At 46.1% G+C, this 15,779-nt stretch overlaps 1 long non-coding RNA gene and 1 other non-coding gene across 2 annotated transcripts in view; both read right to left on the bottom strand.

Moving 5' to 3' along the window:
* Positions 1 to 2,669: 2,669 nt before the first annotated feature.
* LOC142603179 (uncharacterized) overlaps positions 2,670 to 15,779 on the bottom strand; it is a 30,734-nt gene continuing 17,624 nt past the window's right edge. Inside the window, exons 3-4 of the long non-coding RNA XR_012837044.1 lie at positions 3,644 to 3,779; positions 2,670 to 2,768 (exon numbers count right to left, since the gene is read on the bottom strand). This is a non-coding gene — a long non-coding RNA (uncharacterized LOC142603179). The remainder of the gene's footprint in view (positions 2,769 to 3,643; positions 3,780 to 15,779) is intronic.
* Positions 9,086 to 9,168, bottom strand: TRNAL-UAA (transfer RNA leucine (anticodon UAA)). The gene has a single exon. It is a non-coding gene; the product is annotated as a tRNA-Leu (tRNA).

Below are 15,779 nucleotides of genomic sequence, written 5' to 3'. Positions count from 1 at the left end.
CGCGTTGTCATCTTGTAGCCTCATTTAGCAGTTTGAGGCTTCCCACATAAATCATTTTTTCCAAACGTCTGATCATTTAGTGATCAGAAGGCAGAAGGGGTGGTCTGGTCGCTCTTCTTTTAGCTTTCTCCCAGGTCTCATTATCTGGTCACGTTGTGGTGGCCACAACCAAGCGTGTGTTTCGTTTTAAGGACAAATCAGAACCACATAGGGAAGGGCTGTTTCCTTCCCATGGCATAATTTGCCTCCACGGAGGCAGATGATTTTATTTGCAGTAATATACTATTTCAGACTGATCTCCAATTTGTCATCTGCAGGCACCTCAAGGACTCTTTCTGTACCTTACCTGGAACTGGTGGAAAATAGGTTGTCAAAACTGTTAATTTCTGATATAGTTGAAGGGGGAGGGTGTTCCCTGAAACACCTGATGGTTTAAGATGAATGCTTTTTGGTGGAGGGAGCTTGATTTTTAAAATTATTTTTACAATAAAAGCCAATCTTCTCCCCAGGGAAATAAGGTTTTAATCTGCTTCACCTTGAGACCTTCCAAATCTCTTCTTTTTGTGAGTTGTCTGAACTATTTTGGATAGTGTTCTTGCGCATATACATATTTAGCAGGTTTAACAGCAAGCAAATATCAAATTACAGTAATGGATTTGTGGGCACAGTCTGATCCAACTAGACAGGCAGCTAAGCACTATAAAGTGTTCTGTTGAATAATTATTCCCATATAATTTCATTCTCCATAGTGGTCATGTTATCCAGATCAAATCCTTGGAACTTCCTTAAACATTTCTCAGAACATCCTTGTTTTCCCCTTCAGGCACCATTAAAACAAGCTACCCTAGATCATGAAATAGAAATGCATTCAATCCATTATTCTGGGAAGAAAAAGCTGTTTTGGGCCAAATCCAATGAAATACCATGTTTATAACTTCATTCCAGAAAACCTTTGGAGTGAAATAGGTCTATGTTAGCCATTTTTGGGCGTTTCTTAGCAAAAACTCTCCTATTGCTGTAGTCACTCCTCCCCATCCCACCCTTGCAAAGAACTCCAACAACTGGCAGATCTGAGTTGGTTGTTGACACGAAGGTGAGAAGTTGGGTGGTTGGGAGCAGCATGACAATTACCCGAAGCTTGACAAGATCTCCCCCCTTCACCCACCTCTGACCCCCGGCACCTCCCAGCACAAGGAGCAGCTCCCAGGGCAGCGGCTTCACAGCCGGGACCCGACCATGGGTTGGAGCTTCACTCTTTATCAGGTATTAAGCCCATCACTGTACATGACAGGTCTCGCCGCTGTGAAATGCAATCCTGCCTCTTTACGGGCTCCGTGGGTTACGGAGGGTGGTGGGTAACCATAGAAACGATGTTGTAAAACAGCATGGGAGTTGACGTGTAATAAAGTGCTACCGCCATGCAACACCTGAACAGAGCCCTTCAGGAGGAGTCATTATGGATGCACTTGTAACGGGTTTGAGCAGGGATGTCCTGTGCAGGAATTCAAGCGCAGGCCAGAGGACAGAGTTAGCATGGGAAGGCAGGTACCAACCATTAATGCAACTTAAAGTGCTTCAATTAAAGCCCAGAAACCCGCTATATTTACACTGGTTTTCATTCAGCTTCTGAAAGAAACAGATGGTGCTGAGCTCTGCTCCCTGTCCCTGCACAGCTTTGGGGCTGTGTTCACCAAAATCTCCCTCAAGCACGTGTAGAACCCTGCAAGCCTGGTCAGAATTTTCCAGAGGAAATGCTGGCTCTTCTTGGCTTGTTCCAAAGACCAGTTCATGTACGGAGAACACCCTTCTAATTACACAAAAGTACTTAAATATCAGATATCCTAGAAATAGTGGTACTCAGTAACCTGCAGAAGCAGCTTCACAGATCAACATCACAAAAATATGTGTCTCTTCTTTCAAACAGAAGCTGAACTCCAGTGGTGCTCAAACAGACATGCCACACCAAGAAGCTTTCAGTCTTAACACTGAGCTTCCTGACTGTTTCTGTCAAGACATTCCCATGAATCTCAGTATGCTGTGGGGACTGTAGAAGGTACAACTATAGAACCCATGACTTCAGGAGGAGAGGAAAAGCATCTGCTCTTCCTCCACCTTCATTATTCATCTGTTCTGGGGACAGTCACCATCTGGACCTGACATTTCAGGCCAGCGTTATTCCTTCTCTTGCCATATCTACATCTTCAGCAGTAGAAAACAGTGATGCAAGTGCAGCACGGTTCTACGCTGACACTGGTTTCTGTCTGTGAATTCTCCTACACACAAGACATGATAATAAATCATACACAGAGCACACTGATCGATTCTGGCCGAGCAGCATGTTAGTCTCCAGGGCCAACAAAACAGCCCTTAAATAAAGTTTCCTTGTTCAACGTGCTATGCTGCAATAAAAAAAGTTCTTCTGCATCCCAGGCAGGTCATTGAGCCTCCTGTGCAAGGAGAATGTCAAAAAGATACACATGTAGGCATTAGGAAATGCTCCCACCCGATGTTCTCAAAGTGTTCCCCCTGTAGTTCTCTTAATAATTAATGGAAAATAGAGTCCTCTGGGAAAATTGTCACCGGGTAATTAATAAAAAATGAAAATGAGGGAGCAAGCAGAAAGAACAGAGATGCTGCAGAAAGCCTGCAAATTGAAAGAGGCGGACTTACAGTTGTCATTTCCTTCCCAGTCTCAGAGGGAATGTAACGCGTGCTCCGTGTTCATCAACGGCTCACTCAGGACTCTCCCGCTTCTTCCATTCACACTTCTGAAACAAGAGACATTGTGATGGAAACGTTCACACCTTGCCACATTTCTCAATGGCCCTGCACGCACAGACTTGCTCGCACAGATAGGGGAACGGCTGTCAAGGACAAATCTCCAGAGCCCTGCAGGGGATCTATTACCAGGTGATCACTTGAAAATAAAGGTCACTGTTTGTTTTCTACCTGTGGGTTCAATCTGCTTATCACTTTGATGGGGGCAGTGCATTAAAACCCAGGAAAGATGTCCTTTCTCTGTCAAAGCAGTGATGAAATGTCTTTTTGCCTTGGCATCTCTGAAATGCCTCCACAAAGAGTGAATGCTCAGGCATGTTTATCTCACTGCTCCTAAGGGACACTAGACAAGAGTTTAAAAAGAAACCCCAAACTTTCAAGGTCAAAACTGACGTCCTGTTGGGAAACGGGTTTCAGAAACCATTGCTGGAAATGTCCATCTCCCAGAGCTGTCTCCACCTGCAGTTTGCCAACACGAGTGCCTGAGCTATCACAGTTGCTGGGGGATCCTGAGAGGGAAGAGGATGAAGATGGATGGTCTTATGATTAAGCCAGAAGACAGGGATTCAAGGGATCTGGCGTCACTTATAGACCTCCTGCACTGACTTTGGGCAAGTCAATTAACCTCTCTGTACCTCTGCTTGCCATCTGTAAAATGGAGATAAGAGACTTCCCTGCAGCACAGGAGTGTTCGAAGGAGACTCGTGTGTTTGACAGATGCTCTCATCCGATGCCAACAGGAGTCATGAGATTTCATTGACAGAAGAGTGATGGAGTGGAGAAGACCCACTGCCATTTGGGGTTATATAGCTTTGTGAAAACTCAATAGGTATCCGTTCTGCTTCCCTCGCCACCTCCTTTGTACCTGTCTGTCTTCCAAGGCACGAATGATCTCTTGACTGAGCACTGGCTCCAATACCAGCTGTGGGAACCCACAAGTCTCATAGGATGCTTCCCATCCCTCCACAAGGGCTCAAGCACATCAGCGAGGATTTTTGCCACTAAAAAAAAAAGTAATGTGAGTCTCAGAAAAAAAGCCATGGAGAGGTCAGCCCTGCCTTACCCCTGTGAGTGTGGGAGTGCCCGAGATGAAAGGCTCTGCTGCCCTGGGTCCCACCGCCCTTGTGCCCACAGGGCACCCGGACAATTCCCCACTCCTGGAGGGATATACTGCCCGTTGCAGCAGTGCGACAGGCATCACAGCTGGCCTGGTTTGTCCATCTCTCCCACCACGCCACAAGGGCTCTCTAATCCCTCCAAACCCTTTACAGCTTTGCAAACAAGGGAACATAATTTGCCATTATGTTTTTTTGATTTCTGGACTTTTTTTTAAGACATCAGAAAAGAAAAGCATTCCTGTGCTTTCTCAGGGAACGCTATATTTCCCCTACCAGCTTCACAAGACAAGTTAAAGCATCTAATCCTGACCCTGGCACAGCCTGCCTGACCCTTCTCTGCAAGGCTCAGGGGGAGGATTTCTTTCCCTCTCCTGTCATTTTGTTGGGTTTTTTTCCCTTGTATTAAAATCCCATAGTGTTATTAAAAGGAATTGTTCAATTGCTTTAATTGGCTCAGAAGATAAATTCTTCCCTCAGCCTGGGGGTCATGGCCATCAGCAGCTATTTATTAGTTGCATTGATTGAGAAGAACAGCCTTTAAATGGAAATAAATTGAATTCTATGGCAAAGAGGATTCCATGCAAGCTATTAATGTAAGACAGGGCGCTTAGCAGGATTTTTTATTATTATTTATTTGTTCCCCTCTTCAGCTCCTAGCTCCCAGCTACTTCCCATGTCTCCACCAGCCATCCCCTCCTCACCGTGGGGATTTCCTTACCTACATGTGTGAGAGCAGGCACAAGGGTGATGGTGATGATGGAGACTTGGATGAGCTCAGGGAGGCTCCAAATTGGGTCCCCAGGAGCCAGTGGAGAAAGGAGGAGTGATGGGAAACAAGATGAGATGTCCACATTCATGCACAACAGAAATGAGAGGGGGAGCAGAGCTCTCCCACTCTCTCTCTCTGGGGGATTTTTATTTTATTTTTGCCTTCTCCACTGCTCAGGGATTGTCTTTGCCACTCCCCCGTCAGCTCCAGAATACATTTCATGGTGCGCGCCTTCATTCCAGAGTTTAATTGCTTGAGATTTTTACTTGTAGGCTGTTAATTTATTAAAACCAGATCTCCCGTATTACTCTGGAGCCCAGAAGAATCATTGCCTTCTATTAAATGCAGCGGTGCGTGCCCGCTTGTCTTTTTTCTCTGGTCACCTCTGTAATTGCAGCCCTCTGCTACGATGGAAAACTCCCCGCTAACAGCTAAGCATCCTCCACAGGGCAGGTGGGCTGAGGAACACGTACAGGAGACAAACTCAGGGTGTAAACAGATCTAACTTCTCTGATGTCCACAGAGGAGCGTGTGAGTGCATTGGAGACACACATAAAGCTTCTAAGCTGTTTGGGTCACGTTTCCCCAGGCGGGACAAAAAGTGAAGTCAGGGGCTGCTGGCGACAGATGATCACTGGAGGCATCATGCAGACCAGACCTGGCCAAAATATGACGACAGATCCCCATGGCATCCAATGGAGCCAGCACTGCCCTCACCCAGCTAAGCACAGAAAGATCTTCCTTGGTTGTATGGGCCATCTTTTGAGTCAAACACACCCCTCAAAGCTAGACACCTGCCATGAGCACAGATGGGATTCATATACCAGGAGATATATCTATATATATCTCTATAGATAGATAGATCGATCTCCATATACCAGGATGGGAGGTATATGAGAACAGGTTGCTGACACAGGCCAGGAACTCCCCACTTCTCAACGACCGTCTCTCCAACAGGTCCCTCCATCTCCCCAAGGCTGTCCAGCTGCCTTCATCATGCCCTGACTCTTCCCTGCCTCTGAAGGGTTTCCTTGGCAGCCCTATGCACACATCTGATCCTACAGAACTGCTCAATAGCATCAGAAATGTGGAAGTAGCATCCCTTAAGGCGTGTCTGAGACTGGTTTTCAAACTCATAAAGGAAGGAAATCAACAGACAATTGGGAGATGGAAAATCACCATATATTTGAGATACTGCTGAGCAGCAGTTGGGGGATGTCTGCCCCTCTCAGACTGCTTTCTGAGATCCTGCCATCATAAGAGACGAATGCACATCAATACATTACAGATATCGGAGTCAACAACCCGCACAACCCCATTGTGTCATGGCACAGCCCTTATTTTAGAGACACTGTGTGCAGTCTCCTTCAAATTTGGGTGCCTCTGATTTGTATCCTCACCTAGATTTGGCACTGAGCTTCACGTATATAAAAGTGTGAGCCCAAACATGAGAAAAAAAAACATCAAATGCTGGGACGAGGCACTGGATCCAGCCCAGCTGGGGGATGCCTTGTGGGGTTCCCAGCCTGCTGTCCAAAGGCCATGAGGCACCCAGACAGCCCATGATGCTGTTCACAAAAAGTGGGTGTCAGGGACACAGCTCCCAGCACCTGCAGGCAGAGGCACAGACAGAGGCACCAGCTCTCGTTACCCACCAGCCAGCAATTATAACAGAAGCATTACAAGAGTAAAACAATAACATTTTGTTTATCTCCTAAATAGTTAGCTCATTTTAGCACTCTGCCTCCAAGTGCTAGATAATAACAGGATACAAGACAGGCGGTGGCTTTCTGTATCCAAAACAGTGTGGGTGCATCTGTGATTGTAAAGAATTTGAGAGTTGCTACTCCAAACTCCCAGTGCTGGAAAAGGCGTGGCTGGAGGTGGTGGTATGAGCTGTAGGTTAGATTGGATATAGGGATTTCTCAGGGATACAGAGCTGGGGGAGGCTAGAGTAGCCGCTCTGGTGCCTGTGGACTGGCTTTGACCTACATCCTTTGAAGCTCTGATTCCCTGCTCCTGAAACAGCCTGCAGTATTCTGGGGCTGCTTTGCTTTTACCTAAGTACTTGATTAATTATAAGTACAAATGTCCCAGGATCTAATCTGAGATCTACAAGCAGGAGCACACAGCAAAAGATGGCACTTAGAAAGATCCCAAAAAAACCCATTTCATTTAGATTAAACAAGGCAGTTATTGTGTTTTAATATAGGAATTGATTATTATAACAACTATGTGTATTGAACTTAACAGCTTAGATTTGTATCTATTTCATCATTGTTAATCTTTGATAAATATGTTTTTAATAATCTCTAGGTATTTATTGAACATAAAACTGTCTTGTGAAATTGAGAGTAAGATTGCTAAAGATACTTATTGTACACTACTTCAACACAAATTCATTATTAAAAACCTTTCACTGAGGTTTACTTTTAACAACAACATAACAGATGTGCATACTGCATAGTTAATCTATAATAAATATATTTGTAATAAACTATTGATATTTAATCTGCAATAACCATCTTAATAAATATGATACATGGAAATGGCTATTGGACAAGCTTCTCTTTTTAGCTCTGTCAAGCCCTTGGAGGATATGGGGTAAGAAGGAGGAAAGCTGTGGCCTGGTAGAAGGCAGTTTATTTATCAGTCCTCCACAGCCCTCACCTACCTTGGCCACTGGACTCATTGCTATTTCAGTCCCCAAATCTCCAGCTCTCCAGCCCCACATTCTTACATGGCTCTGCCATTTGATCTCAGTCCTGAGTCAAATTAACATTTGGCCCCAGCCGCACGTATGACTCCGGCAGGCTGTGCGATACAAAGGCTGTTAATTCAGCTCCTGGTGCCCTCAGATGATGCTCTGTCTGCCCAATAGTTTTGCAAAGTGGATAAACATCCTCAAGGGATCAGGAACAGACCAGAACCCCTACCCCTGGGGTGGAAAAAACACAGGTTTTCTGAGAATATGGATCAACAGAGAAGCTCAAATGAAGAGATTTCAGCTTTGAACTCAGTGGAGGCCACCAAATGCCTTTGACACATGAACTAGACAGGAGTCTGACTCCAAGCCATCAGAGGCAAAAGACTTGACCCGCAGTGCTGCTTAGACCCCCTGGGATACTCTCAAAGATGTATTTGTCATTCTTTGCATCACTTAATGACTGAGGTTAGTTGCAACAAGCCAGCTCTAGCGGATATGCACTCCCAGCACTAATCAAATGGGAGAGGAGCAGAGTAATTCCTCCCCTGTCCTCTCCTCTGGGTCCTGCCCCATTTGTTGTATGGCCACTCATACGGGCCCTGTAATCCTTCCTGTAGGCCACCCTCCGATTCCCATATATCAGAGAGAGCCAAAGATCTTAATGTGCAACTTTTAATAATTGAGCCGTATCATCTGCCACAAACATGAAATTAATGGCCCTACATCATAATCATAAATTCATACATAACCCCATGCACCAGCAAATAACTCTTTGCAGGGATACTACAATGGTAAGCTGATTTGCAAGAAGCGCACGCTACCCGGGAATCCTAATTAACCAAATTAACACCATCACTTCAAATCATGTCCCAGCAGTAGGACATTTCCGATTGGCCTCAGGCTGGAGCAAATCAGCCAAATGAAAACCTGACAGCGTCTCCGTGGGTCCAGCAGGCCAGCCCTTTACTGAAGGAAATAGCAGGTGCCCATCCATGCACACAGGAAGGGAGCAAAAAAAATCTCGTGAGCATTTGTAGGTACCAACCCAAGACAGACTATGGCATAGCGACATTGTGCAACAGGGGAGCAGTTCTCAGTTCCTCGTGCATTTCCCAAATTTAACCAGCAGCATCAGGAACCCCTTCCTGCCATGCTGGCTTGCTCCAGGGGGTTGTGGCACTGCCAAATCTCTCTAGAGAGTGCCAAATGTTGCTTTGGGTGAGCCAAACAATGGGTCTGGAGTCATGGAGCAGAGCTGGTAAGAGAAGCCAGTGTGGAGCAGTCTCCACAAACCCCAAACCCATCTCCTTGAACCCACTTGTTTGCACTGGTTTCAACTTGTGACTTGCCTGAGCTGTTTAGAACTCAACACCTTTTTTTTTTCCCCCTTCAGGGTAGTCAGGTTTTTCTATTTCTGCCATGGGAAAAACAAGTTGCTATTTTGGGAGTATGTGGGATTCAAGCCTACGACAATCTCAGCACTCCCTGCATGAAGGATGAGAGACATAACCTGTGTGCCAGAAGAACCGGCTCACATCTCTCTACATATTCAGCCTGGATGGTAGGTTGGCTTGGTCCCACCAGGGTCCTCACACTGGGGCACTGAATGGCCTCAGCTCCCTGGGCACAGAGCCCAGAACTCCCGTCCCTGCTCTGAACTGATGCTCTAAAAGCTGGGGTGGGATCTTTGGACCAAGAGAAAAAGGAGGCTCCTACCAGAAGTGGGGTTCGAACCCACGCGGGCATGTGCCCATTGGATCTTAAGTCCAACGCCTTCACCACTCGGCCATCCTGGTGGGCTGTAAGCTATCCTCTGGCCCACCAGCTCCTCCTCTGGAGGGCACACACCTCACCAAGGTGAGACACTTCCAAAGCCCAGCAACACCTTCCCCTCCTCACTGCTTGCTTTCATGTCCCCAGCAAACTGGTGGAACATCTCATTGGGAGGCACCAGGTCTCATGGGCCATGGAGGATAGCACAGCCCCTTTGTGCCAGACTAGATCCTTGTGCAAGGACCACAGTCACTGATGATAATGTTGCCAGGCACCCTGGTGCAGGAGGGGCATCTCCAGAGGGTCTTATCCTGACCCTGCTGGGTGCCCCAGGGGAAGGGAGCTGCTCTGACAGGCCCACAGCACTCAGCCAGACACACCACATGGTTAAAGTGCTGTCCTTGCACCTCAGGTCCCACTCCTCAGCCCCTCTGGTCCACATTTGGGCCTTCACTAGGGCATTTAGCTGGGAAAGACAGTGGGGCAGGAGAGTTTTTCTTTTTCCTTAGGGTTGAGGTACAGCTTTTTTCTGCCATCTGAGGAAAAGAAAAAAACCCAAAACCAACCAAACACAAAAACCTCTGTTGAATCACATGGGATTCAAACCCACAGCCCCCAGGTACCTATCTGTAGGAGGTCTTTATCCCTTATGCCACAGGAGCCTGATAATTTCTGTCTCTGATTTCAGCCACCCTCACTCTTCCCAGGCCAGCACCTTCACACAGGAATGTTATCTACACAGAGAAACTTGGCCAGGCCCTTTCACCAGAGGATCCCATCTGCTGGAGACATGCTTGGCCAGGCAGTCCTGGCCCTGTCCCGCTTGAAGATGAGAGCAGTTTCCTCCTTGCTTCCCCAGGAATTGCTCACAACTCTGCCCTGGGGTAGCTGAGCTGCTTGCGGTTGGCTGCTGCAGAGGTGAGAGGTACTGGCCGGAAAAGGGAATGTTTCCAGGTCTCAAAAGAGGGTGACACAGAGTTCCTCAGTCAGGAGGGGTCACCCTGGCCTCCAGAGATAATTCAGGAGTGCTAGGAAGCTAGGCAAAAGGACCCCAGGCATCCCACTGGAGGATGCTGCAGGTCCTCAGCTCAGCAGAGGATTGGGTCAACATAGTCACATGCAAAAATCCTGCCAGGAGGAAAATTCACCACCTTAGGTGCCAAGAGGGGAAAGCAACTTTCCCTGCTTCCCTTTGCCCTTCATATTACAGTCACAGCTATCTACTATGCTGGTCCGTGTGTGCAGAATCGCAGCTTAGCATCCCTGGACGCCTCCAGCTGCAGCACCCGCATTAATATCAAATGAAGCCATGCTCACCAAGGGTGTTGCACTCGCCAGCTCCGGAGGAATCTGCTCCTAATGAGTGAGTTCTAAGCATTAATTAGCTTGCAAAGCTCTCCTCTTTGTTTACAGAGCTGGACCTCGCATGCTTGGCATTAAGACAGGGGTCACCCATCAGGCAAAGAGAATGCGTGTGCATGTCGCCGAATATAATATATTTGTCATCCTCTAAGAAGCAAAGATTAATCATGCCCTCTCCGAAAAGAAGCTTTTACGCCACATCAGCTCTTCAAAGCATGGAGAGAAGGGACCTGCCTGCAAGGACATCCATGACCCACACTGCTCAGATCCCCATAGAGCACAACGAGCCCAGCTTTGAAGTTAATATCCCACCTTAACCCTTTGGGTCCAGGCTGGGAAATGCTACTTGAATTGGCAGCCTGAGAGATGAATAAAGTGGTGGAATTGCACTCCAGTGCAGGTTTAAGGCATGCGGGGAGGGAGTGGTATGGATATGTGAGAAACCAGGTTTCACTGACACGTCCTGCTCTGCGGCATCCTCCCAGCACAGGCAAGGAAAGGAGATGCTGGCCCAGAACAGCAAGGGCTGCAAAACGCATCTGCTGCTCTCTCCAGGGACCACTCTCTCCCTGCCACAACCCCCTCCAGGCCTCCCTGACCTCACCATAAATCTCTGTGTTGAATCAGCCTCCAGTGCCTGCCTGGCTACCAGCCCAGTTGCACCCATTTTAGGAGCTGAGCCTATCCATCCTGCCGAGCTAGGAGGAGGCCGTGCAAACAAACTGTGCTGAGGCACCAGCAGCAGGCTTGTGCTCAGGCACTGTTTGCCCTTCCTCCCAAAACCCCTCAGCCTCTTCAGCCTTTCCAGAGCCCTCTCACTGCTGACACCCTGGTTGGCATTTGTGCTGCTGCAGGGAGGCTTGGATGAGGCACAGGGCAATGAGATACTGACTTGTTACTGCACCACTGTTGTCGAACCTTCAGGACAATCTCCATGTGCTGTCTACAGTGGCACTGGCGTGGGGGCAGCTCAGCTTCCCTTGCCTGATTCAAACTTACCATGACAGATATCCAAGGGCGTCACTGGCACAACTTGGCTGTATTTAAAAGATCCTTCCCAGGGTCTTCCATGGCTGTGCATCATCCACAAGGTTGCTCGACTTCACCTGCAAACCTGCACAGAGTGCTGGCTGGCACTTCGCTGGATCTAGACTCAGCCTTGCCTCCGGGGGGGTTATAACTTCATCTGAATTACCTGTAGTGTCTTGGATGTCTCAGCAATCCCAAGCCAGGCTGGCTGTACCTCACTTGCAGTATCCCCATGAAATGACAGCTTGAAGGTGACATGGCTACAGGCTTTCAGAACACATGTTCTGTGAGAGAAAGACATCAATAATGTCCTGAAGTCAGAAAGGTGTCATCCTTTGCTTCAGAAATACATTGGCAATGTTAAGTGGAAAGCAGTTTCTCTTCTCACCTTTTCTCCCTTCAAAAGAGATCTCCTGGCACTCGGTCTCTATTCAGTAGGTCTGTGTTTAATTTAAATAGCCACTGGAGGTAACCACCATTCCACATGTTAATACTGTAGCTGGAGAGTGACTGATTGGTAATTAAGAAAAAGAAAAAAATCCAAAACCTTAAAGTTATGAGCAAGACAGAGTAAAAATGGCATTGTAAGAGTTCTCAGGCCAAAACTGCTCCACTTTACTGATGCAGAGGCAAAAATAATCTCTGCATCATCACTTTAGAAACTAGTTGGAAAAGAGAAAGAGTAGGCAGAGTTGTCCTTTGTGCTCCTCTTACGCTGTTTCCCTACTATGACAGCAGTTTGGTATGTGGGTTATGACCATCAGGAGCACTGCGACCTGAATGTTTGGCACAGATCAACCCTACCAGGGTCATCTTCTGTTAAGTGAGAGATGACAGCTTGGCTCCATCTTGTGCAACAGGCTTGGGGAGGGGAGGGGGAACTTCATGCTGCTTATAGCAACAGGGCTCCTGTGTTATGTTCATGTAGCAATTAATGAGGAAGCTCTTTGGACTTTGTCAGGTTTTAAATACACTAGTGATATCGCACATGTAACTGTAAACTACCATATTTTGAGAGTAGCTGGAGTTCACTGACAAAAAGAAGAGTCAAACAGGGTAGCATTACTATTTTACTGGTCCTCAGTAGGTTTAAGAATAAACAGGCAAGAAAGCACAGAAGATCACTCTTCCTTCCTATCTCTCCTCCCTTTTGAGAGGCAGTTCAAGAAATCAAGCCAGCCTCACTTTCTATTCAGAGGGTTTTCTTTACAGAAAGGCTAGAAAATACACATTGTATTCCTATGGGTGAAAGCTTATACTCTGCAGAATTTGACATGATGCCCTGCTGCTTGTTGGCTCAAGTCAGCCCCTGTGGAACTACAAACCTTATGGTGCTCTATAGCTGAAGAGGAAAGGTTTTCCATGAAGCTTGCAAAAGCTGGTACTTGGCCAGAAAACCACAGACCACTTACTGTGGGCACACAGACTGGATTAAAAACCAGTGGAGTTGTGCAATTACAGGAGATTACTTATCCCAGAGGGAAAATATGTTTTCTTTGTTGAGTAAGTTCTTGCAAAAAAACCAACAAAAGCCCATCAAACCAAATGCAATGCAGCTACCAGAGCTGAAGTAGTAAGTCATAGCAAATAATGCATTTGTCTACTTTCTCCTGCTCAGGAATGATCTCCCAGCTGTTTACAATTTTCCACAAGCTATTGCTAGTCTAAATTATTCTCCCAGTTATTTTCCACAAATACTTCTTGGACAAAAGACAGTTTCTCAAAAAATTAATCCTGAGGGTTCAAAGTACCTAGGCTTCACATCGCTGTTTTAACTTTGGTTCTGAATGGGCTTGAAATGGGATGTCTGGAGTGAATGGTGATGGTTCAGCATTTCAAAGTCATAATCTACCCTCATTCAATTATTCCTATAGATGTTCTGGACAGGATGCATGTGTAGCTCATCAAGGCTTTACCTTTGTTCAGTCTGGACTAGATTTTGTGAAAGATGCCATCTCTCCCTGTTGCTGTTTCATGCCTCTTCCAAACATCATCACAACACAGAGAAAATGAGTCACAGCTTTGCAGAAGAGAAAGCTCAAGAACAGATCGAGGATCACAGCTCTGTGATACTGATGCCTCAGATGCTGAGAGCGCAAATCATGGAGTCATAAAGGGACCTGATGTAAATGAGACATTCAGTGCTTGTTCATCTATTCTTGCCTAATGCAGTCAGTGCAGAGAGAGAAACCTGGCTGATCCTGACTTGAGCTACATGATCTCTACTCTCCATACCTGAATTTCAGCATATATCAGTCACCAGACGTGTGTAAACCAGGCTTTATTAAGGGCATTCCAAAATAACACTAGAAAAACGTATGTGTTGCATACTTTTTTAGCTGCCTTTTCGCATGACAGAGGAGATAGCTGTGGTAAACAAAGGCTTAACAGAGAACTCCCTTACAGGTTCATAACTTAGGAAACAGTGCAGCATGCTACTCTCAGAAACAACCCAGAGGGGAAATGAGTCAATTGAGTTATCACATGGACAAATACCAACAGAAGAGGCTTGCATGTGTCAAAGAAGTCTCCTGAAATTATTTACGTAACTTGGACAAAAGTGTTGGAATGAATGGTAAAAATCTTTTGCACTGCACCTGCAGCCTCAGCAGTGCCCACTACTGCTCGTTATCTCAATGGGGAAGTGTGCAGGTGACATATCACATCCCAGATGTCAAGGTGCATCTGCATAAATTCCTAAAATGACATGTGTTCTTTAGCCCAGAGCTTGGCTCCAGGCTAAGAGCTAAATTTGATGTTCTCTGCGGCTAAAACTTCTTCAAAAAACATTCCGGGTTAATTAGGGAAGGGAAATTTTGGCTGTAGTCTGTAAAAGAAGATTGGCTTGGGAAATCATATGAAAGTCATGGGTTTTGCAGGAGTAAAGAGAAAGAACAGGCTCATTTCTAAAAGCGCTGCACCTAAGAACTTCAGAAAAGCACAGAACTTCACTGAAATACAATAAAAGGCACTGCCTTAAAGCAGAACATCTCCTTTGGCTCAGCATATCCTCTCCCAGAGGCACCACATCATTCCTGCTGCTCACAAAACAGCTTCTGTCTCCTTTTAATAGTTTTATTTTTAGGCTTCTCATATTTAATTCTCTCTTTTTCCTTATGTAAGGTGCTTGGAAAGGCTGCAGTGTCAAACAATAATTACATCAGAGAAAATTTAAAATCCACAGTGTTAAAATGAGTCTTTGCTCTTGACAAGCAAATGACTGTAGGAAGTGAGGGGATACAGTTTTATCAAGGAGAGCACCCAGCTGACAGGGTAACAGCATCTCTCGTGGGCTGGGGGCACCCACCTTCGGATGTCAGTGATCTCAGCTTGGAGCACATCAGCACATGCCTGGAATTAGCATGGTCTGAGACCTAGACGTACATTCACGCAGTGCTATCAGCACATGCATGCCTCTCCCTGTGAGCAACCTTCGGGTAGGCTTAAAATGCAGTTTTGCCATCCTCTTAACACCTATCACTGTATGTGAATGTGCCTGAATGTGCCTATCACTGTAACTACACCTCAGCTAAGGATCAAACCTTTCCTGGTGCCAGAATGCACCACCATGGCCACCATTAGTCCGCTTAAAACAGAATCCGCTTTCCCCAGCCTGTGTTTCTGAAGCTATGGGTACCTACCCAAAGCAGGCTTCCAATACCTTTATAAATTACCCCCATCATCTGTGCTGCAGCAACTGGCCACATCTGCTGTGTTAAATTGAATTGTCTTAAAGTCGCAAGTCAGTCAAACACAACACTGAATCTTGGAGTATGTTGAGGTGTTGCCACTGCCAGGGCATTAAAGGAATTCTCCGTGTACCTGGGTTGCATTTTCCAACAATGAAAATTGGGTGAGTTTGATTCTCCACCCACGGAGGCTATGCAGAAATCAGTGATGACTGAGGTCACTATAGGTGACCAAAAACTTATGGAAAAACTTAAGGAAAACCTTTTTCTCTCTAAAAGACAGCACTAACTGCCTTACAGTGCGCTCCAAGTAGATATATAGAAATACTGACAGGTATCAGTGGGACTATCTGTCATGCAATGTCTAAAATCAGATTGTGGTAAAGAGTAGGTGTATAGAATGAGCTCACACGTAGTGTATACAAGAAGTTTTCTAGGGATAACAAGTTTATAGAATATATATTTTTTTTTCCCCATATGGGTTCCCAGCTGGACTTCTTTGCTGCCTTGGAAGAGACCAACTTGCTAAAAACATCAGTAATGTCAAAATCCAG

Source organism: Balearica regulorum, chromosome 10 (genome assembly GCF_011004875.1).
Source record: "Balearica regulorum gibbericeps isolate bBalReg1 chromosome 10, bBalReg1.pri, whole genome shotgun sequence".
In the NCBI taxonomy this organism is placed as follows: Eukaryota; Metazoa; Chordata; class Aves; order Gruiformes; family Gruidae; genus Balearica; species Balearica regulorum.
Note: the sequence above shows the minus strand (reverse complement) of the source record. Positions and strands in the feature narration are given on the sequence as shown.